Source organism: Lepus europaeus, unplaced genomic scaffold, assembly GCF_033115175.1.
Source record: "Lepus europaeus isolate LE1 unplaced genomic scaffold, mLepTim1.pri SCAFFOLD_34, whole genome shotgun sequence".
Classification (NCBI taxonomy): domain Eukaryota; kingdom Metazoa; phylum Chordata; class Mammalia; order Lagomorpha; family Leporidae; genus Lepus; species Lepus europaeus.
This window is the reverse complement of record NW_026909213.1, coordinates 1,975,672-2,000,090: the sequence shown is the minus strand read 5'-3', so window position 1 is coordinate 2,000,090 and position 24,419 is coordinate 1,975,672.

Here is a 24,419-nt window from a genome sequence, read left to right as displayed (position 1 = left end):
AGTGTTGTGGAACTGGCATGCAATGGACTCAGATAATCACCGTCAAAGAGTTTTGGAGGAAAGCAAACTCATTTTCTTGTCAAGTGGATAAAAAGCCATGGTTACAAATATAAATATCATGTTTGTTTGCAGCAATTGCTCTAGCTTTCTGCCTAAAAAACACGATTGTGTTGAGTTTGTGTCTCCATGTGGAAGTAATTAGTGTTTCCCAGCACAAAAGAAAATATTGCCTGCTTCAATTCATTCAAAACCATACAGGCCATTGATAATATCAAGGAAACCCAAGGCAGACCCTGTAACAGCATCTGGGATTGAGTTAGCCATAACAGAGGAGGACATTTCTGGTTTGATCCAGTTATTTCCGGAAAAAGTGTTGTGGAACTGGTGTGCAATGGACTCAGATAAGCACCGTAAACCTAGAGTTAGAGAAAAGCAAAGTATTTTCTTAGGCAAGTGCATAAATGTCATCTATACAAACACAAATATCTAGTTTGTTTGCAGCAATTGCTCGAGCTTTCTGACTAGAAAACACGAATGAGTTGAGTTTGTGTCTTCATGTGGAACTAATTAGTTTTTCCCAGCACAAAAGAAAATATTGCCTGCTTAAATTCATTCAAAAGCATAAACTCCATGGATAATATCAATAAAACACAAAGCAGGGCCTGCAGCAAGGTCTGGGATTGAGTTAGCCATAACACAAGAGGATATTTCTGGTTTCATCCAGTCATATCCTGACAAAGTGTTGTGGAAGTGGTTTTCAAGGGACTCAGATAATCACGGTCAAACTGGTTTGGGGGAAAACACACTGATTTCCTTGGTGAAGTGGATAAAAGCCATGTTGACAAATATAAATATCATGTTTGTTTGTAGCAATTGCTCTAGCTTTCTGCCTATAAAACAGGAATGTGTTGCGTTTGTGTCTCCATGTGGAAGTAATTAGTTTTTCCCAGCAGAAAAGAAAATATCGCCTGCTTAAATTCATTCAAAACCATAAAGTCCATGGATAATATCAAGAAAACACAAAGCAGAGCCTGTAGCATGATCTGGGATTGAGTTAGCCATAACACAAGAGGATATTTCTGGTTTCATCCAGTCATATCTGGACAAAGTGTTGTGGAACTGGTATGCAATGGACTCAGATAATCACGGTCACAGTGGATTTTGCGGAAAACAAACTCATTTTCTTGGTCACTTGGATAAGAAGCCTGTTTACAAATATAAATATCATGTTTGTTTGCAGCAATTGCTCTAGTTTTCTACATAGAAAACAGGAGTGTGTTGAGTTTGTGTCTCCATGTGGAAGTAACTAGTTTTTCCCAGCACAAAAGAAAATAGTCCCTGCTTAAATTCATTCAAAACCATAAAGTCCATTGATAATATCTAAAAAACACAAAGCAGAGTCTATAGCACCAAGTGGGATTGAGTTAGCCATATCACAAGAGGATATTTCTGGTTTCATCCAGTCATATCCAGACAAGCTGTTGTGGAACTGGTAGGAAATGGACTCAGAAAATCACAGTCAAACTGGATCTAGAGAAAAGCAAAGTATTTTCTTAGGCAAGCGCATAAATGTCCTCTATACAAACACAAATATCAAGATTGCTTGCAGCAATTGCTCTAGCTTTCTGCCTAGAAAACCTGAATGTGTTGAGTTTGTGTCTCCATCTGAAAATAATTAGTGTTTCCCAGCACAAAAGAAAATATTCCCTGCTTAAATGCATTCAAAACCATAAAGGCCATTGGTAATATCAAGAAAACAGAAAGCAGAACCTGTAGCACCATCTGAGATTGAGTTAGCCATTACACAAGAGGATATTTCTGGATTCATCCAGTCATATCCGGACAAAGTGTTGTGGAACTGGTATGCAATGGACTCACATAATCACCGTCAAACCACTTTTGTGGGAAAACACACTCATTTTCTTGGTCACGTGGATAAAATCATGTTTACAAATATGAATATCATGTTTGTTTGCACAATTGCTCTAGGTTTCTGCATAGAAAACAATAATGTGTTGATTTTGTGACTCCATGTGGAAATAATTCGTTTTTGCCAGCACAAAAGAAAATATTCCCTACTATAATGCATTGAAAACCATAAAGGCCATTGATAATATAAAGAAAACCCAAAGCAGAGCCTGTAGCACCATTTGGGATAGTTTGCCATAACACAAGAGGATATTTCTGGATTCATCCAGTCATATCCGGACAAAGTGTTGTGGAACTGGCATGCAATGGACTCAGATAATCACCGTCAAACAGTTTTGGAGGAAAGCAAACTCATTTTCTTGTCAAGTGGATAAAAAGCCATGGTTACAAATATAAATATCATGTTTGTTTGCAGCAATTGCTCTAGCTTTCTGCCTAAAAAACACGATTGTGTTGAGTTTGTGTCTCCATGTGGAAGTAATTAGTGTTTCCCAGCACAAAAGAAATTATTGCCTGCTTCAATTCATTCAAAACCATACAGGCCATTGATAATATCAAGGAAACCCAAAGCAGACCCTGTAACAGCATCTGGGATTGAGTTAGCCATAACAGAGGAGGACATTTCTGGTTTGATCCAGTCATTTCCGGAAAAAGTGTTGTGGAACTGGTGTGCAATGGACTCAGATAAGCACTGTAAAACTAGATTTAGAGAAAAGCAAAGTATTTTCTTAGGCAAGTGGATAAAAAGCCATGTTTACAAATACAAATATCATGTTAGTTTGCAGCAATTGGTCTAGCTTTCTGCCTAGAAAACACAAATGCGTTGAGTTTGTGTCTCCAATGGAAGTAATTAGTGATTCCCTGCACAAAAGGAAATATCCCTTGCTTAAATACATTCAAAATGATAAACTCCATGGATAATATCAATAAAACACAAAGCAGGGCCTGCAGCAAGGTCTGGGATTGAGTTAGCCATAACACAAGAGGATATTTCTGGTTTCATCCAGTCATATCCTGACAAAGTGTTGTGGAAGTGGTTTTCAAGGGACTCAGATAATCACGGTCAAACTGGTTTGGGGGAAAACACACTGATTTCCTTGGTGAAGTGGATAAAAGCCATGTTGACAAATATAAATATCATGTTTGTTTGTAGCAATTGCTCTAGCTTTCTGCCTATAAAACAGGAATGTGTTGCGTTTGTGTCTCCATGTGGAAGTAATTAGTTTTTCCCAGCAGAAAAGAAAATATCGCCTGCTTAAATTCATTCAAAACCATAAAGTCCATGGATAATATCAAGAAAACACAAAGCAGAGCCTGTAGCATGATCTGGGATTGAGTTAGCCATAACACAAGAGGATATTTCTGGTTTCATCCAGTCATATCTGGACAAAGTGTTGTGGAACTGGTATGCAATGGACTCAGATAATCACGGTCACAGTGGATTTTGCGGAAAACAAACTCATTTTCTTGGTCACTTGGATAAGAAGCCTGTTTACAAATATAAATATCATGTTTGTTTGCAGCAATTGCTCTAGTTTTCTACATAAAACAGGAATGTGTTGAGTTTGTGTCTCCATGTGGAAGTAACTAGTTTTTCCCAGCAGAAACGAAAATAGTCCCTGCTTAAATTCATTCAAAACCATAAAGTCCATTGATAATATCTAAAAAACACAAAGCAGAGTCCATAGCACCAAGTGGGATTGAGTTAGCCATATCACAAGAGGATATTTCTGGTTTCATCCAGTCATATCCAGACAAGCTGTTGTGGAACTGGTAGGAAATGGACTCAGAAAATCACAGTCAAACTGGATCTAGAGAAAAGCAAAGTATTTTCTTAGGCAAGCGCATAAATGTCCTCTATACAAACACAAATATCAAGATTGCTTGCAGCAATTGCTCTAGCTTTCTGCCTAGAAAACCTGAATGTGTTGAGTTTGTGTCTCCATCTGAAAATAATTAGTGTTTGCCAGCACAAAAGAAAATATTCCCTGCTTAAATGCATTCAAAACCATAAAGGCCATTGATAATATCAAGAAAACAGAAAGCAGAACCTGTAGCACCATCTGAGATTGAGTTAGCCATTACACAAGAGGATATTTCTGGATTCATCCAGTCATATCCGGACAAAGTGTTGTGGAACTGGTATGCAATGGACTCACATAATCACCGTCAAACCACTTTTGTGGGAAAACACACTCATTTTCTTGGTCACGTGGATAAAATCATGTTTACAAATATGAATATCATGTTTGTTTGCACAATTGCTCTAGGTTTCTGCATAGAAAACAATAATGTGTTGATTTTGTGACTCCATGTGGAAATAATTCGTTTTTGCCAGCACAAAAGAAAATATTCCCTACTATAATGCATTGAAAACCATAAAGGCCATTGATAATATAAAGAAAACACAAAGCAGAGCCTGTAGCACCATAACCTGTAGTTTGCCATAACACAAGAGGATATTTCTGGATTCATCCAGTCATATCCGGACAAAGTGTTGTGGAACTGGTATGCCATGGACTCAGATAATCACGCTCAAACTGGTGTTGGAGGAAAGCGAACTCATTTTCTTGGTCAAGTGGATAAAAATGATGTTTACAAATATAAATATCATGTTAGTTTTCAGCAATTGCTCTAGCTTTCTGCCTAGAAAACACGTTTGTGTTGAGTTTGTGTCTCTTGTGGAACTAATTAGTGTTTGCCAGCACCAGCACAAAAAAAAAAATATTCCCCGCTTAAATGCATTTAAAACCGTAAAGTCCATGGATAATATCAGTAAAACACAAAGCAGAGCCTTCAGCACCACCTGGGATTGAGTTAGTCAAAACACAAGAGGATATTTCTGGTTTCATCCAGTCATATCCGGACAAAGTGTTGTGGAGCTAGTATGCAATGGACTCAGATAATCACCGTCAAATTGGTTTTGGAGAAAAGGCAACTCATTTTCTTGTTCAAGTGGATAAAAGGTCATGTTTACAAACATAAATATCGTGTTTTTTGCATCAATTGCTCTAGCTTTCTGCATAGAATACAGGAATCTGTTGAATTTGTGTCTCCATGGGGAACTAATTAGTGTTTGCCAGCACATAAGAAAATATTCCCTGCTTAAATGCATTCAAAACCATAAATTCCACTGATAATATCAAGAAAACTCAAAGCAGAGCCTGTAGCCCCATTTTGGATAGAGTTAGCCATAAAACAAGAGGATATTTCTGGATTCATCCAGTCATATCCGGACAAAGTGTTGTGGAACTGGCATGCAATGGACTCAGATAATCACCGTCAAACAGTTTTGGAGGAAAGCAAACTCATTTTCTTGTCAAGTGGACAAAAAGCCATGGTTACAAATATAAATATCATGTTTGTTTGCAGCAATTGCTCTAGCTTTCTGCCTAAAAAACACGATTGTGTTAAGTTTGTGTCTCCATGTGGAAGTAATTAGTGTTTCCCAGCACAAAAGAAAATATTGCCTGCTTCAATTCATTCAAAACCATACAGGCCATTGATACTATCAAGGAAACCCAAGGCAGACCCTGTAACAGCATCTGGGATTGAGTTAGCCATAACAGAGGAGGACATTTCTGGTTTGATCCAGTCATTTCCGGAAAAAGTGTTGTGGAACTGGTGTGCAATGGACTCAGATAAGCACCGTAAAACTAGAGTTAGAGAAAAGCAAAGTATTTTCTTAGGCAAGTGCATAAATGTCATCTATACAAACACAAATATCTAGTTTGTTTGCAGCAATTGCTCGAGCTTTCTGACTAGAAAACACGAATGAGTTGAGTTTGTGTCTTCATGTGGAACTAATTAGTTTTTCCCAGCACAAAAGAAAATATTGCCTGCTTAAATTCATTCAAAAGCATAAACTCCATGGATAATATCAATAAAACACAAAGCAGGGCCTGTAGCAAGGTCTGGGATAGAGTTAGCCATAACACAAGAGGATATTTCTGGTTTCATCCAGTCATATCCTGACAAAGTGTTGTGGAAGTGGTTTTCAAGGGACTCAGATAATCACGGTCAAACTGGTTTGGGGGAAAACACACTGATTTCCTTGGTGAAGTGGATAAAAGCCATGTTGACAAATATAAATATCATGTTTGTTTGTAGCAATTGCTCTAGCTTTCTGCCTATAAAACAGGAATGTGTTGCGTTTGTGTCTCCATGTGGAAGTAATTAGTTTTTCCCAGCAGAAAAGAAAATATCGCCTGCTTAAATTCATTCAAAACCATAAAGTCCATGGATAATATCAAGAAAACACAAAGCAGAGCCTGTAGCATGATCTGGGATTGAGTTAGCCATAACACAAGAGGATATTTCTGGTTTCATCCAGTCATATCTGGACAAAGTGTTGTGGAACTGGTATGCAATGGACTCAGATAATCACGGTCACAGTGGATTTTGCGGAAAACAAACTCATTTTCTTGGTCACTTGGATAAGAAGCCTGTTTACAAATATAAATATCATGTTTGTTTGCAGCAATTGCTCTAGTTTTCTACATAGAAAACAGGAGTGTGTTGAGTTTGTGTCTCCATGTGGAAGTAACTAGTTTTTCCCAGCACAAAAGAAAATAGTCCCTGCTTAAATTCATTCAAAACCATAAAGTCCATTGATAATATCTAAAAAACACAAAGCAGAGTCTATAGCACCAAGTGGGATTGAGTTAGCCATATCACAAGAGGATATTTCTGGTTTCATCCAGTCATATCCAGACAAGCTGTTGTGGAACTGGTAGGAAATGGACTCAGAAAATCACAGTCAAACTGGATCTAGAGAAAAGCAAAGTATTTTCTTAGGCAAGCGCATAAATGTCCTCTATACAAACACAAATATCAAGATTGCTTGCAGCAATTGCTCTAGCTTTCTGCCTAGAAAACCTGAATGTGTTGAGTTTGTGTCTCCATCTGAAAATAATTAGTGTTTCCCAGCACAAAAGAAAATATTCCCTGCTTAAATGCATTCAAAACCATAAAGGCCATTGGTAATATCAAGAAAACAGAAAGCAGAACCTGTAGCACCATCTGAGATTGAGTTAGCCATTACACAAGAGGATATTTCTGGATTCATCCAGTCATATCCGGACAAAGTGTTGTGGAACTGGTATGCAATGGACTCACATAATCACCGTCAAACCACTTTTGGGGGAAAACACACTCATTTTCTTGGTCACGTGGATAAAATCATGTTTACAAATATGAATATCATGTTTGTTTGCACAATTGCTCTAGGTTTCTGCATAGAAAACAATAATGTGTTGATTTTGTGACTCCATGTGGAAATAATTCGTTTTTGCCAGCACAAAAGAAAATATTCCCTACTATAATGCATTGAAAACCATAAAGGCCATTGATAATATAAAGAAAACACAAAGCAGAGCCTGTAGCACCATAACCTGTAGTTTGCCATAACACAAGAGGATATTTCTGGATTCATCCAGTCATATCCGGACAAAGTGTTGTGGAACTGGTATGCCATGGACTCAGATAATCACGCTCAAACTGGTGTTGGAGGAAAGCGAACTCATTTTCTTGGTCAAGTGGATAAAAATGATGTTTACAAATATAAATATCATGTTAGTTTTCAGCAATTGCTCTAGCTTTCTGCCTAGAAAACACGTTTGTGTTGAGTTTGTGTCTCCATGTGGAACTAATTAGTGTTTGCCAGCACCAGCACACAAAAAAATATTCCCTGCTTAAATGCATTTAAAACCGTAAAGTCCATGGATAATATCAGTAAAACACAAAGCAGAGCCTTCAGCACCACCTGGGATTGAGTTAGTCAAAACACAAGAGGATATTTCTGGTTTCATCCAGTCATATCCGGACAAAGTGTTGTGGAGCTAGTATGCAATGGACTCAGATAATCACCATCAAATTGGTTTTGGAGAAAAGGCAACTCATTTTCTTGTTCAAGTGGATAAAAAGTCATGTTTACAAATATAAATATCGTGTTTTTTGCATCAATTGCTCTAGCTTTCTGCATAGAATACAGGAATCTGTTGAATTTGTGTCTCCATGGGGAACTAATTAGTGTTTGCCAGCACATAAGAAAATATTCCCTGCTTAAATGCATTCAAAACCATAAATTCCATTGATATTATCAAGAAAACTCAAAGCAGAGCCTGTAGCCCCATTTTGGATAGAGTTAGCCATAAAACAAGAGGATAGTTCTGGATTCATCCAGTCATATCCGGACAAAGTGTTGTGGAACTGGCATGCAATGGACTCAGATAATCACCGTCAAACAGTTTTGGAGGAAAGCAAACTCATTTTCTTGTCAAGTGGATAAAAAGCCATGGTTACAAATATAAATATCATGTTTGTTTGCAGCAATTGCTCTAGCTTTCTGCCTAAAAAACACGATTGTGTTGAGTTTGTGTCTCCATGTGGAAGTAATTAGTGTTTCCCAGCACAAAAGAAAATATTGCCTGCTTCAATTCATTCAAAACCATACAGGCCATTGATACTATCAAGGAAACCCAAGGCAGACCCTGTAACAGCATCTGGGATTGAGTTAGCCATAACAGAGGAGGACATTTCTGGTTTGATCCAGTCATTTCCGGAAAAAGTGTTGTGGAACTGGTGTGCAATGGACTCAGATAAGCACCGTAAAACTAGATTTAGAGAAAAGCAAAGTATTTTCTTAGGCAAGTGCATAAATGTCATCTATACAAACACAAATATCTAGTTTGTTTGCAGCAATTGCTCGAGCTTTCTGACTAGAAAACACGAATGAGTTGAGTTTGTGTCTTCATGTGGAACTAATTAGTTTTTCCCAGCACAAAAGAAAATATTGCCTGCTTAAATTCATTCAAAAGCATAAACTCCATGGATAATATCAATAAAACACAAAGCAGGGCCTGCAGCAAGGTCTGGAATAGAGTTAGCCATAACACAAGAGGATATTTCTGGTTTCATCCAGTCATATCCTGACAAAGTGTTGTGGAAGTGGTTTTCAAGGGACTCAGATAATCACGGTCAAACTGGTTTGGGGGAAAACACACTGATTTCCTTGGTGAAGTGGATAAAAGCCATGTTGACAAATATAAATATCATGTTTGTTTGTAGCAATTGCTCTAGCTTTCTGCCTATAAAACAGGAATGTGTTGACTTTGTGTCTCCATGTGGAAGTAATTAGTTTTTCCCAGCAGAAAAGAAAATATCGCCTGCTTAAATTCATTCAAAACCATAAACTCCATGGATAATATCAATAAAACACAAAGCAGGGCCTGCTGCAAGGTCTGGGATTGAGTTAGCCATAACACAAGAGGATATTTCTGGTTTCATCCAGTCATATCTGGACAAAGTGTTGTGGAAGTGGTTTTCAAGGGACTCAGATAATCACGGTCAAACTGGTTTGGGGGAAAACACACTGATTTCCTTGGTGAAGTGGATAAAAGCCATGTTGACCAATATAAATATCATGTTTGTTTGTAGCAATTGCTCTAGCTTTCTGCCTATAAAACAGGAATGTGTTGCGTTTGTGTCTCCATGTGGAAGTAATTAGTTTTTCCCAGCAGAAAAGAAAATATCGCCTGCTTAAATTCATTCAAAACCATAAACTCCATGGATAATATCAATAAAACACAAAGCAGGTCCTGCTGCAAGGTCTGGGATTGAGTTAGCCATAACACAAGAGGATATTTCTGGTTTCATCCAGTCATATCTGGACAAAGTGTTGTGGAAGTGGTTTTCAAGGGACTCAGATAATCACGGTCAAACTGGTTTGGGGGAAAACACACTGATTTCCTTGGTGAAGTGGATAAAAGCCATGTTGACAAATATAAATATCATGTTTGTTTGTAGCAATTGCTCTAGCTTTCTGCCTATAAAACAGGAATGTGTTGCGTTTGTGTCTCCATGTGGAAGTAATTAGTTTTTCCCAGCAGAAAAGAAAATATCGCCTGCTTAAATTCATTCAAAACCATAAAGTCCATGGATAATATCAAGAAAACACAAAGCAGAGCCTGTAGCATGATCTGGGATTGAGTTAGCCATAACACAAGAGGATATTTCTGGTTTCATCCAGTCATATCTGGACAAAGTGTTGTGGAACTGGTATGCAATGGACTCAGATAATCACGGTCACAGTGGATTTTGCGGAAAACAAACTCATTTTCTTGGTCACTTGGATAAGAAGCCTGTTTACAAATATAAATATCATGTTTGTTTGCAGCAATTGCTCTAGTTTTCTACATAGAAAACAGGAATGTGTTGAGTTTGTGTCTCCATGTGGAAGTAACTAGTTTTTCCCAGCACAAAATAAAATATTCCCTGCTTAAATTCATTCAAAACCATAAAGTCCATTGATAATATCTAAAAAACACAAAGCAGAGTCCATAGCACCAAGTGGGATTGAGTTAGCCATATCACAAGAGGATATTTCTGTTTGCATCCAGTCATATCCAGACAAGCTGTTGTGGAACTGGTAGGAAATGGACTCAGAAAATCACAGTCAAACTGGATCTAGAGAAAAGCAAAGTATTTTCTTAGGCAAGCGCATAAATGTCCTCTATACAAACACAAATATCAAGATTGCTTGCAGCAATTGCTCTAGCTTTCTGCCTAGAAAACCTGAATGTGTTGAGTTTGTGTCTCCATGTGGAACTAATTAGTGTTTCCCAGCACAAAAGAAAATATTCCCTGCTTAAATGCATTCAAAACCATAAAGGCCATTGATAATATCAAGAAAACAGAAAGCAGAACCTGTAGCACCATCTGAGAGTGAGTTAGCCATTACACAAGAGGATATTTCTGGATTCATCCAGTCATATCCGGACAAAGTGTTGTGGAACTGGTATGCAAATGGACTCACATAATCACCGTCAAACCACTTTTGGGGGAAAACACACTCATTTTCTTGGTCACGTGGATAAAATCATGTTTACAAATATGAATATCATTTTTGTTTGCACAATTGCTCTAGGTTTCTGCATAGAAAACAATAATGTGTTGATTTTGTGACTCCATGTGGAAATAATTCGTTTTTGCCAGCACAAAAGAAAATATTCCCTACTATAATGCATTGAAAACCATAAAGGCCATTGATAATATAAAGAAAACACAAAGCAGAGCCTGTAGCACCATTTGGGATAGAGTTTGCCATAACACAAGAGGATATTTCTGGATTCATCCAGTCATATCCGGACAAAGTGTTGTGGAACTGGTATGCCATGGATTCAGATAATCTCTCTCAAACTGGTGTTGGAGGAAAGCGAACTCATTTTCTTGGTCAAGTGGATAAAAATGATGTTTACAAATATAAATATCATGTTAGTTTTCAGCAATTGCTCTAGCTTTCTGCCTAGAAAACACGTTTGTGTTGAGTTTGTGTCTCCATGTGGAACTAATTAGTGTTTGCCAGCACCAGCACACAAAAAAATATTCCCTGCTTAAATGCATTTAAAACCGTAAAGTCCATGGATAATATCAGTAAAACACAAAGCAGAGCCTTCAGCACCACCTGGGATTGAGTTAGTCAAACCACAAGAGGATATTTCTGGTTTCATCCAGTCATATCCGGACAAAGTGTTGTGGAGCTAGTATGCAATGGACTCAGATAATCACCATCAAATTGGTTTTGGAGAAAAGGCAACTCATTTTCTTGTTCAAGTGGATAAAAAGTCATGTTTACAAATATAAATATCGTGTTTTTTGCATCAATTGCTCTAGCTTTCTGCATAGAATACAGGAATCTGTTGAATTTGTGTCTCCATGGGGAACTAATTAGTGTTTGCCAGCACATAAGAAAATATTCCCTGCTTAAATGCATTCAAAACCATAAATTCCATTGATATTATCAAGAAAACTCAAAGCAGAGCCTGTAGCCCCATTTTGGATAGAGTTAGCCATAAAACAAGAGGATATTTCTGGATTCATCCAGTCATATCCAGACAAAGTGTTGTGGAACTGGCATGCAATGGACTCAGATAATCACCGTCAAACAGTTTTGGAGGAAAGCAAACTCATTTTCTTGTCAAGTGGATAAAATCCATGGTTACAAATATAAATATCATGTTTGTTTGCAGCAATTGCTCTAGCTTTCTGCCTAAAAAACACGATTGTGTTGAGTTTGTGTCTCCATGTGGAAGTAATTAGTGTTTCCCAGCACAAAAGAAAATATTGCCTGCTTCAATTCATTCAAAACCATACAGGCCATTGATACTATCAAGGAAACCCAAGGCAGACCCTGTAACAGCATCTGGGATTGAGTTAGCCATAACAGAGGAGGACATTTCTGGTTTGATCCAGTCATTTCCGGAAAAAGTGTTGTGGAACTGGTGTGCAATGGACTCAGATAAGCACCGTAAAACTAGATTTAGAGAAAAGCAAAGTATTTTCTTAGGCAAGTGCATAAATGTCATCTATACAAACACAAATATCTAGTTTGTTTGCAGCAATTGCTCGAGCTTTCTGACTAGAAAACACGAATGAGTTGAGTTTGTGTCTTCATGTGGAACTAATTAGTTTTTCCCAGCACAAAAGAAAATATTGCCTGCTTAAATTCATTCAAAAGCATAAACTCCATGGATAATATCAATAAAACACAAAGCAGGGCCTGTAGCAAGGTCTGGGATAGAGTTAGCCATAACACAAGAGGATATTTCTGGTTTCATCCAGTCATATCCTGACAAAGTGTTGTGGAAGTGGTTTTCAAGGGACTCAGATAATCACGGTCAAACTGGTTTGGGGGAAAACACATTGATTTCCTTGGTGAAGTGGATAAAAGCCATGTTGACAAATATAAATATCATGTTTGTTTGTAGCAATTGCTCTAGCTTTCTGCCTATAAAACAGGAATGTGTTGCGTTTGTGTCTCCATGTGGAAGTAATTAGTTTTTCCCAGCAGAAAAGAAAATATCGCCTGCTTAAATTCATTCAAAACCATAAAGTCCATGGATAATATCAAGAAAACACAAAGCAGAGCCTGTAGCATGATCTGGGATTGAGTTAGCCATAACACAAGAGGATATTTCTGGTTTCATCCAGTCATATCTGGACAAAGTGTTGTGGAACTGGTATGCAATGGACTCAGATAATCACGGTCACAGTGGATTTTGCAGAAAACAAACTCATTTTCTTGGTCACTTGGATAAGAAGCCTGTTTACAAATATAAATATCATGTTTGTTTGCAGCAATTGCTCTAGTTTTCTACATAGAAAACAGGAATGTGTTGAGTTTGTGTCTCCATGTGGAAGTAACTAGTTTTTCCCAGCACAAAAGAAAATAGTCCCTGCTTAAATTCATTCAAAACCATAAAGTCCATTGATAATATCTAAAAAACACAAAGCAGAGTCTATAGCACCAAGTGGGATTGAGTTAGCCATATCACAAGAGGATATTTCTGGTTTCATCCAGTCATATCCAGACAAGCTGTTGTGGAACTGGTAGGAAATGGACTCAGAAAATCACAGTCAAACTGGATCTAGAGAAAAGCAAAGTATTTTCTTAGGCAAGCACATAAATGTCCTCTATACAAACACAAATATCAAGATTGCTTGCAGCAATTGCTCTAGCTTTCTGCCTAGAAAACCTGAATGTGTTGAGTTTGTGTCTCCATGTGGAACTAATTAGTGTTTCCCAGCACAAAAGAAAATATTCCCTGCTTAAATGCATTCAAAACCATAAAGGCCATTGATAATATCAAGAAAACAGAAAGCAGAACCTGTAGCACCATCTGAGATTGAGTTAGCCATTACACAAGAGGATATTTCTGGATTCATCCAGTCATATCCGGACAAAGTGTTGTGGAACTGGTATGCAAATGGACTCACATAATCACCGTCAAACCACTTTTGGGGGAAAACACACTCATTTTCTTGGTCACGTGGATAAAATCATGTTTACAAATATGAATATCATGTTTGTTTGCACAATTGCTCTAGGTTTCTGCATAGAAAACAATAATGTGTTGATTTTGTGACTCCATGTGGAAATAATTCGTTTTTGCCAGCACAAAAGAAAATATTCTCTACTATAATGCATTGAAAACCATGAAGGCCATTGATAATATAAAGAAAACACAAAGCAGAGCCTGTAGCACCATAACCTGTAGTTTGCCATAACACAAGAGGATATTTCTGGATTCATCCAGTCATATCCGGACAAAGTGTTGTGGAACTGGTATGCCATGGACTCAGATAATCTCTCTCAAACTGGTGTTGGAGGAAAGCGAACTCATTTTCTTGGTCAAGTGGATAAAAATGATGTTTACAAATATAAATATCATGTTAGTTTTCAGCAATTGCTCTAGCTTTCTGCCTAGAAAACACGTTTGTGTTGAGTTTGTGTCTCCATGTGGAACTAATTAGTGTTTGCCAGCACCAGCACACAAAAAAATATTCCCTGCTTAAATGCATTTAAAACCGTAAAGTCCATGGATAATATCAGTAAAACACAAAGCAGAGCCTTCAGCACCACCTGGGATTGAGTTAGTCAAACCACAAGAGGATATTTCTGGTTTCATCCAGTCATATCCGGACAAAGTGTTGTGGAGCTAGTATGCAATGGACTCAGATAATCACCATCAAATTGGTTTTGGAGAAAAGGCAACTCATTTTCTTGTTCAAGTGGATAAAAAGTCATGTTTACAAATATAAATATCGTGTTTTTTGCATCAATTGCTCTAGCTTTCTGCATAGAATACAGGAATCTGTTGAATTTGTGTCTCCATGGGGAACTAATTAGTGTTTGCCAGCACATAAGAAAATATTCCCTGCTTAAATGCATTCAAAACCATAAATTCCATTGATATTATCAAGAAAACTCAAAGCAGAGCCTGTAGCCCCATTTTGGATAGAGTTAGCCATAAAACAAGAGGATATTTCTGGATTCATCCAGTCATATCCAGACAAAGTGTTGTGGAACTGGCATGCAATGGACTCAGATAATCACCGTCAAACAGTTTTGGAGGAAAGCAAACTCATTTTCTTGTCAAGTGGATAAAAAGCCATGGTTACAAATATAAATATCATGTTTGTTTGCAGCAATTGCTCTAGCTTTCTGCCTAAAAAACACGATTGTGTTGAGTTTGTGTCTCCATGTGGAAGTAATTAGTGTTTCCCAGCACAAAAGAAAATATTGCCTGCTTCAATTCATTCAAAACCATACAGGCCATTGATACTATCAAGGAAACCCAAGGCAGACCCTGTAACAGCATCTGGGATTGAGTTAGCCATAACAGAGGAGGACATTTCTGGTTTGATCCAGTCATTTCCGGAAAAAGTGTTGTGGAACTGGTGTGCAATGGACTCAGATAAGCACCGTAAAACTAGATTTAGAGAAAAGCAAAGTATTTTCTTAGGCAAGTGGATAAAAAGCCATGTTTACAAATACAAATATCATGTTAGTTTGCAGCAATTGCTCGAGCTTTCTGACTAGAAAACACAAATGCGTTGAGTTTGTGTCTCCAATGGAAGTAATTAGTGATTCCCTGCACAAAAGGAAATATCCCTTGCTTAAATACATTCAAAATGATAAACTCCATGGATAATATCAATAAAACACAAAGCAGGGCCTGCAGCAAGGTCTGGGATTGAGTTAGCCATAACACAAGAGGATATTTCTGGTTTCATCCAGTCATATCCTGACAAAGTGTTGTGGAAGTGGTTTTCAAGGGACTCAGATAATCACGGTCAAACTGGTTTGGGGGAAAACACACTGATTTCCTTGGTGAAGTGGATAAAAGCCATGTTGACAAATATAAATATCATGTTTGTTTGTAGCAATTGCTCTAGCTTTCTGCCTATAAAACAGGAATGTGTTGCGTTTGTGTCTCCATGTGGAAGTAATTAGTTTTTCCCAGCAGAAAAGAAAATATCGCCTGCTTAAATTCATTCAAAACCATAAAGTCCATGGATAATATCAAGAAAACACAAAGCAGAGCCTGTAGCATGATCTGGGATTGAGTTAGCCATAACACAAGAGGATATTTCTGGTTTCATCCAGTCATATCTGGACAAAGTGTTGTGGAACTGGTATGCAATGGACTCAGATAATCACGGTCACAGTGGATTTTGCGGAAAACAAACTCATTTTCTTGGTCACTTGGATAAGAAGCCTGTTTACAAATATAAATATCATGTTTGTTTGCAGCAATTGCTCTAGTTTTCTACATAGAAAACAGGAATGTGTTGAGTTTGTGTCTCCATGTGGAAGTAACTAGTTTTTCCCAGCAGAAAAGAAAATAGTCCCTGCTTAAATTCATTCAAAACCATAAAGTCCATTGATAATATCTAAAAAACACAAAGCAGAGTCTATAGCACCAAGTGGGATTGAGTTAGCCATATCACAAGAGGATATTTCTGGTTTCATCCAGTCATATCCAGACAAGCTGTTGTGGAACTGGTAGGAAATGGACTCAGAAAATCACAGTCAAACTGGATCTAGAGAAAAGCAAAGTATTTTCTTAGGCAAGCGCATAAATGTCCTCTATACAAACACAAATATCAAGATTGCTTGCAGCAATTGCTCTAGCTTTCTGCCTAGAAAACCTGAATGTGTTGAGTTTGTGTCTCCATGTGGAACTAATTAGTGTTTCCCAGCACAAAAGAAAATATTCCCTGCTTAAATGCATTCAAAACCATAAAGGCCATTGATAATATCAAGAAAACAGAAAGCAGAACCTGTAGCACCATCTGAGATTGAGTTAGCCATTACACAAGAGGATATTTCTGGATTCATCCAGTCATATCCGGACAAAGTGTTGTGGAACTGGTATGCAAATGGACTCACATAATCACCGTCAAACCACTTTTGGGGGAAAACACACTCATTTTCTTGGTCACGTGGATAAAATCATGTTTACAAATATGAATATCATGTTTGTTTGCACAATTGCTCTAGGTTTCTGCATAGAAAACAATAATGTGTTGATTTTGTGACTCCATGTGGAAATAATTAGTTTTTGCCAGCACAAAAGAAAATATTCCCTACTATAATGCATTGAAAACCATAAAGGCCATTGATAATATAAAGAAAACACAAAGCAGAGCCTGTAGCACCATAACCTGTAGTTTGCCATAACACAAGAGGATATTTCTGGATTCATCCAGTCATATCCGGACAAAGTGTTGTGGAACTGGTATGCCATGGACTCAGATAATCTCTCTCAAACTGGTGTTGGAGGAAAGCGAACTCATTTTCTTGGTCAAGTGCATAAAAATGATGTTTACAAATATAAATATCATGTTAGTTTTCAGCAATTGCTCTAGCTTTCTGCCTAGAAAACACGTTTGTGTTGAGTTTGTGTCTCCATGTGGAACTAATTAGTGTTTGCCAGCACCAGCACACACAAAAAATATTCCCTGCTTAAATGCATTTAAAACCGTAAAGTCCATGGATAATATCAGTAAAACACAAAGCAGAGCCTTCAGCACCACCTGGGATTGAGTTAGTCAAAACACAAGAGGATATTTCTGGTTTCATCCAGTCATATCCGGACAAAGTGTTGTGGAGCTAGTATGCAATGGACTCAGATAATCACCATCAAATTGATTTTGGAGAAAAGGCAACTCATTTTCTTGTTCAAGTGGATAAAAAGTCATGTTTACAAATATAAATATCGTGTTTTTTGCATCAATTGCTCTAGCTTTCTGCATAGAATACAGGAATCTGTTGAATTTGTGTCTCCATGGGGAACTAATTAGTGTTTGCCAGCACATAAGAAAATATTCCCTGCTTAAATGCATTCAAAACCATAAATTCCACTGATAATATCAAGAAAACTCAAAGCAGAGCCTGTAGCCCCATTTTGGATAGAGTTAGCCATAAAACAAGAGGATAGTTCTGGATTCATCCAGTCATATCCGGACAAAGTGTTGTGGAACTGGCATGCAATGGACTCAGATAATCACCGTCAAACAGTTTTGGAGGAAAGCAAACTCATTTTCTTGTCAAGTGGATAAAAAGCCATGGTTACAAATATAAATATCATGTTTGTTTGCAGCAATTGCTCTAGCTTTCTGCCTAAAAAACACGATTGTGTTGAGTTTGTGTCTCCATGTGGAAGTAATTAGTGTTTCCCAGCACAAAAGAAAATATTGCCTGCTTCAATTCATTCAAAACCATACAGGCCATTGATACTATCAAGGAAACCCAAGGCAGACCCTGTAACAGCATCTGGGATTGAGTTAGCCATAACAGAGGAGGACATTTCTGGTTTGATCCAGTCATTTCCGGAAAAAGTGTTGTGGAACTGGTGTGCAATGGACTCAGATAAGCACCGTAAAACTAGATTTAGAGAAAAGCAAAGTATTTTCTTAGGCAAGTGCATAAATGTCATCTATACAAACACAAATATCTAGTTTGTTTGCAGCAATTGCTCGAGCTTTCTGACTAGAAAACACGAATGAGTTGAGTTTGTGTCTTCATGTGGAACTAATTAGTTTTTCCCAGCACAAAAGAAAATACTGCCTGCTTAAATTCATTCAAAAGCATAAACTCCATGGATAATATCAATAAAACACAAAGCAGGGCCTGCAGCAAGGTCTGGGATTGAGTTAGCCATAACACAAGAGGATATTTCTGGTTTCATCCAGTCATATCCTGACAAAGTGTTGTGGAAGTGGTTTTCAAGGGACTCAGATAATCACGGTCAAACTGGTTTGGGGGAAAACACACTGATTTCCTTGGTGAAGTGGATAAAAGCCATGTTGACAAATATAAATATCATGTTTGTTTGTAGCAATTGCTCTAGCTTTCTGCCTATAAAACAGGAATGTGTTGCGTTTGTGTCTCCATGTGGAAGTAATTAGTTTTTCCCAGCAGAAAAGAAAATATCGCCTGCTTAAATTCATTCAAAACCATAAAGTCCATGGATAATATCAAGAAAACACAAAGCAGAGCCTGTAGCATGATCTGGGATTGAGTTAGCCATAACACAAGAGGATATTTCTGGTTTCATCCAGTCATATCTGGACAAAGTGTTGTGGAACTGGTATGCAATGGACTCAGATAATCACGGTCACAGTGGATTTTGCGGAAAACAAACTCATTTTCTTGGTCACTTGGATAAGAAGCCTGTTTACAAATATAAATATCATGTTTGTTTGCAGCAATTGCTCTAGTTTTCTACATAGAAAACAGGAATGTGTTGAGTTTGTGTCTCCATGTGGAAGTAACTAGTTTTTCCCAGCAGAAAAGAAAATAGTCCCTGCTTAAATTCATTCAAAACCATAAAGTCCATTGATAATATCTAAAAAACACAAAGCAGAGTCTATAGCACCAAGTGGGATTGAGTTAGCCATATCACAAGAGGATATTTCTGGTTTCATCCAGTCATATCCAGACAAGCTGTTGTGGAACTGGTAGGAAATGGACTCAGAAAATCACAGTCAAGCTGGATCTAGAGAAAAGCAAAGTATTTTCTTAGGCAAGCGCATAAATGTCCTCTATACAAACACAAATATCAAGATTGCTTGCAGCAATTGCTCTAGCTTTCTGCCTAGAAAACCTGAATGTGTTGAGTTTGTGTCTCCATCTGAAAATAATTAGTGTTTCCCAGCACAAAAGAAAATATTCCCTGCTTAAATGCATTCAAAACCATAAAGGCCATTGATAATATCAAGAAAACAGAAAGCAGAACCTGTAGCACCATCTGAGATTGAGTTAGCCATTACACAAGAGGATATTTCTGGTTTCATCCAGTCATATCCGGACAAAGTGTTGTGGAACTGGTATGCAATGGACTCACATAATCACATTCAAACCACTTTTGGGGGAAAACACACTCATTTTCTTGGTCATGTGGATAAAATCATGTTTACAAATATGAATATCATGTTTGTTTGCACAATTGCTCTAGGTTTCTGCATAGAAAACAATAATGTGTTGATTTTGTGACTCCATGTGGAAATAATTAGTTTTTGCCAGCACAAAAGAAAATATTCTCTACTATAATGCATTGAAAACCATAAAGGCCATTGATAATATAAAGAAAACACAAAGCAGAGCCTGTAGCACCATAACCTGTAGTTTGCCATAACACAAGAGGATATTTCTGGATTCATCCAGTCATATCCGGACAAAGTGTTGTGGAACTGGTATGCCATGGACTCAGATAATCTCTCTCAAACTGGTGTTGGAGGAAAGCGAACTCATTTTCTTGGTCAAGTGGATAAAAATGATGTTTACAAATATAAATATCATGTTAGTTTTCAGCAATTGCTCTAGCTTTCTGCCTAGAAAACACGTTTGTGTTGAGTTTGTGTCTCCATGTGGAACTAATTAGTGTTTGCCAGCACCAGCACACAAAAAAATATTCCCTGCTTAAATGCATTTAAAACCGTAAAGTCCATGGATAATATCAGTAAAACACAAAGCAGAGCCTTCAGCACCACCTGGGATTGAGTTAGTCAAAACACAAGAGGATATTTCTGGTTTCATCCAGTCATATCCGGACAAAGTGTTGTGGAGCTAGTATGCAATGGACTCAGATAACCACCATCAAATTGGTTTTGGAGAAAAGGCAACTCATTTTCTTGTTCAAGTGGATAAAAAGTCATGTTTACAAATATAAATATCGTGTTTTTTGCATCAATTGCTCTAGCTTTCTGCATAGAATACAGGAATCTGTTGAATTTGTGTCTCCATGGGGAACTAATTAGTGTTTGCCAGCACATAAGAAAATATTCCCTGCTTAAATGCATTCAAAACCATAAATTCCATTGATATTATCAAGAAAACTCAAAGCAGAGCCTGTAGCCCCATTTTGGATAGAGTTAGCCATAAAACAAGAGGATAGTTCTGGATTCATCCAGTCATATCCGGACAAAGTGTTGTGGAACTGGCATGCAATGGACTCAGATAATCACCGTCAAACAGTTTTGGAGGAAAGCAAACTCATTTTCTTGTCAAGTGGATAAAAAGCCATGGTTACAAATATAAATATCATGTTTGTTTGCAGCAATTGCTCTAGCTTTCTGCCTAAAAAACACGATTGTGTTGAGTTTGTGTCTCCATGTGGAAGTAATTAGTGTTTCCCAGCACAAAAGAAAATATTGCCTGCTTCAATTCATTCAAAACCATACAGGCCATTGATACTATCAAGGAAACCCAAGGCAGACCCTGTAACAGCATCTGGGATTGAGTTAGCCATAACAGAGGAGGACATTTCTGGTTTGATCCAGTCATTTCCGGAAAAAGTGTTGTGGAACTGGTGTGCAATGGACTCAGATAAGCACCGTAAAACTAGAGTTAGAGAAAAGCAAAGTATTTTCTTAGGCAAGTGCATAAATGTCATCTATACAAACACAAATATCTAGTTTGTTTGCAGCAATTGCTCGAGCTTTCTGACTAGAAAACACGAATGAGTTGAGTTTGTGTCTTCATGTGGAACTAATTAGTTTTTCCCAGCACAAAAGAAAATATTGCCTGCTTAAATTCATTCAAAAGCATAAACTCCATGGATAATATCAATAAAACACAAAGCAGGGCCTGTAGCAAGGTCTGGGATAGAGTTAGCCATAACACAAGAGGATATTTCTGGTTTCATCCAGTCATATCCTGACAAGCTGATGTGGAACTGGTAGGAAATGGACTCAGAAAATCACAGTCAAACTGGATCTAGAGAAAAGCAAAGTATTTTCTTAGGCAAGCGCATAAATGTCCTCTATACAAACACAAATATCAAGATTGCTTGCAGCAATTGCTCTAGCTTTCTGCCTAGAAAACCTGAATGTGTTGAGTTTGTGTCTCCATGTGGAACTAATTAGTGTTTCCCAGCACAAAAGAAAATATTCCCTGCTTAAATGCATTCAAAACCATAAAGGCCATTGATAATATCAAGAAAACAGAAAGCAGAACCTGTAGCACCATCTGAGATTGAGTTAGCCATTACACAAGAGGATATTTCTGGATTCATCCAGTCATATCCGGACAAAGTGTTGTGGAACTGGTATGCAAATGGACTCACATAATCACCGTCAAACCACTTTTGGGGGAAAACACACTCATTTTCTTGGTCACGTGGATAAAATCATGTTTACAAATATGAATATCATGTTTGTTTGCACAATTGCTCTAGGTTTCTGCATAGAAAACAATAATGTGTTGATTTTGTGACTCCATGTGGAAATAATTAGTTTTTGCCAGCACAAAAGAAAATATTCCCTACTATAATGCATTGAAAACCATAAAGGCCATTGATAATATAAAGAAAACACAAAGCAGAGCCTGTAGCACCATAACCTGTAGTTTGCCATAACACAAGAGGATATTTCTGGATTCATCCAGTCATATCCGGACAAAGTGTTGTGGAACTGGTATGCCATGGACTCAGATAATCTCTCTCAAACTGGTGTTGGAGGAAAGCGAACTCATTTTCTTGGTCAAGTGCATAAAAATGATGTTTACAAATATAAATATCATGTTAGTTTTCAGCAATTGCTCTAGCTTTCTGCCTAGAAAACACGTTTGTGTTGAGTTTGTGTCTCCATGTGGAACTAATTAGTGTTTGCCAGCACCAGCACACACAAAAAATATTCCCTGCTTAAATGCATTTAAAACCGTAAAGTCCATGGATAATATCAGTAAAACACAAAGCAGAGCCTTCAGCACCACCTGGGATTGAGTTAGTCAAAACACAAGAGGATATTTCTGGTTTCATCCAGTCATATCCGGACAAAGTGTTGTGGAGCTAGTATGCAATGGACTCAGATAATCACCATCAAATTGGTTTTGGAGAAAAGGCAACTCATTTTCTTGTTCAAGTGGATAAAAAGTCATGTTTACAAATATAAATATCGTGTTTTTTGCATCAATTGCTCTAGCTTTCTGCATAGAATACAGGAATCTGTTGAATTTGTGTCTCCATGGGGAACTAATTAGTGTTTGCCAGCACATAAGAAAATATTCCCTGCTTAAATGCATTCAAAACCATAAATTCCATTGATATTATCAAGAAAACTCAAAGCAGAGCCTGTAGCCCCATTTTGGATAGAGTTAGCCATAAAACAAGAGGATATTTCTGGATTCATCCAGTCATATCCAGACAAAGTGTTGTGGAACTGGCATGCAATGGACTCAGATAATCACCGTCAAACAGTTTTGGAGGAAAGCAAACTCATTTTCTTGTCAAGTGGATAAAAAGCCATGGTTACAAATATAAATATCATGTTTGTTTGCAGCAATTGCTCTAGCTTTCTGCCTAAAAAGCACGATTGTGTTGAGTTTGTGTCTCCATGTGGAAGTAATTAGTGTTTCCCAGCACAAAAGAAAATATTGCCTGCTTCAATTCATTCAAAACCATACAGGCCATTGATACTATCAAGGAAACCCAAGGCAGACCCTGTAACAGCATCTGGGATTGAGTTAGCCATAACAGAGGAGGACATTTCTGGTTTGATCCAGTCATTTCCGGAAAAAGTGTTGTGGAACTGGTGTGCAATGGACTCAGATAAGCACCGTAAAACTAGAGTTAGAGAAAAGCAAAGTATTTTCTTAGGCAAGTGCATAAATGTCATCTATACAAACACAAATATCTAGTTTGTTTGCAGCAATTGCTCGAGCTTTCTGACTAGAAAACACGAATGAGTTGAGTTTGTGTCTTCATGTGGAACTAATTCGTTTTTCCCAGCACAAAAGAAAATATTGCCTGCTTAAATTCATTCAAAAGCATAAACTCCATGGATAATATCAATAAAACACAAAGCAGGGCCTGCAGCAAGGTCTGGGATTGAGTTAGCCATAACACAAGAGGATATTTCTGGTTTCATCCAGTCATATCCTGACAAAGTGTTGTGGAAGTGGTTTTCAAGGGACTCAGATAATCACGGTCAAACTGGTTTGGGGGAAAACACACTGATTTCCTTGGTGAAGTGGATAAAAGCCATGTTGACAAATATAAATATCATGTTTGTTTGTAGCAATTGCTCTAGCTTTCTGCCTATAAAACAGGAATGTGTTGCGTTTGTGTCTCCATGTGGAAGTAATTAGTTTTTCCCAGCAGAAAAGAAAATATCGCCTGCTTAAATTCATTCAAAACCATAAAGTCCATGGATAATATCAAGAAAACACAAAGCAGAGCCTGTAGCATGATCTGGGATTGAGTTAGCCATAACACAAGAGGATATTTCTGGTTTCATCCAGTCATATCTGGACAAAGTGTTGTGGAACTGGTATGCAATGGACTCAGATAATCACGGTCACAGTGGATTTTGCGGAAAACAAACTCATTTTCTTGGTCACTTGGATAAGAAGCCTGTTTACAAATACAAATATCATGTTTGTTTGCAGCAATTGCTCTAGTTTTCTACATAGAAAACAGGAATGTGTTGAGTTTGTGTCTCCATGTGGAAGTAACTAGTTTTTCCCAGCAGAAAAGAAAATAGTCCCTGCTTAAATTCATTCAAAACCATAAAGTCCATTGATAATATCTAAAAAACACAAAGCAGAGTCTATAGCACCAAGTGGGATTGAGTTAGCCATATCACAAGAGGATATTTCTGGTTTCATCCAGTCATATCCAGACAAGCTGTTGTGGAACTGGTAG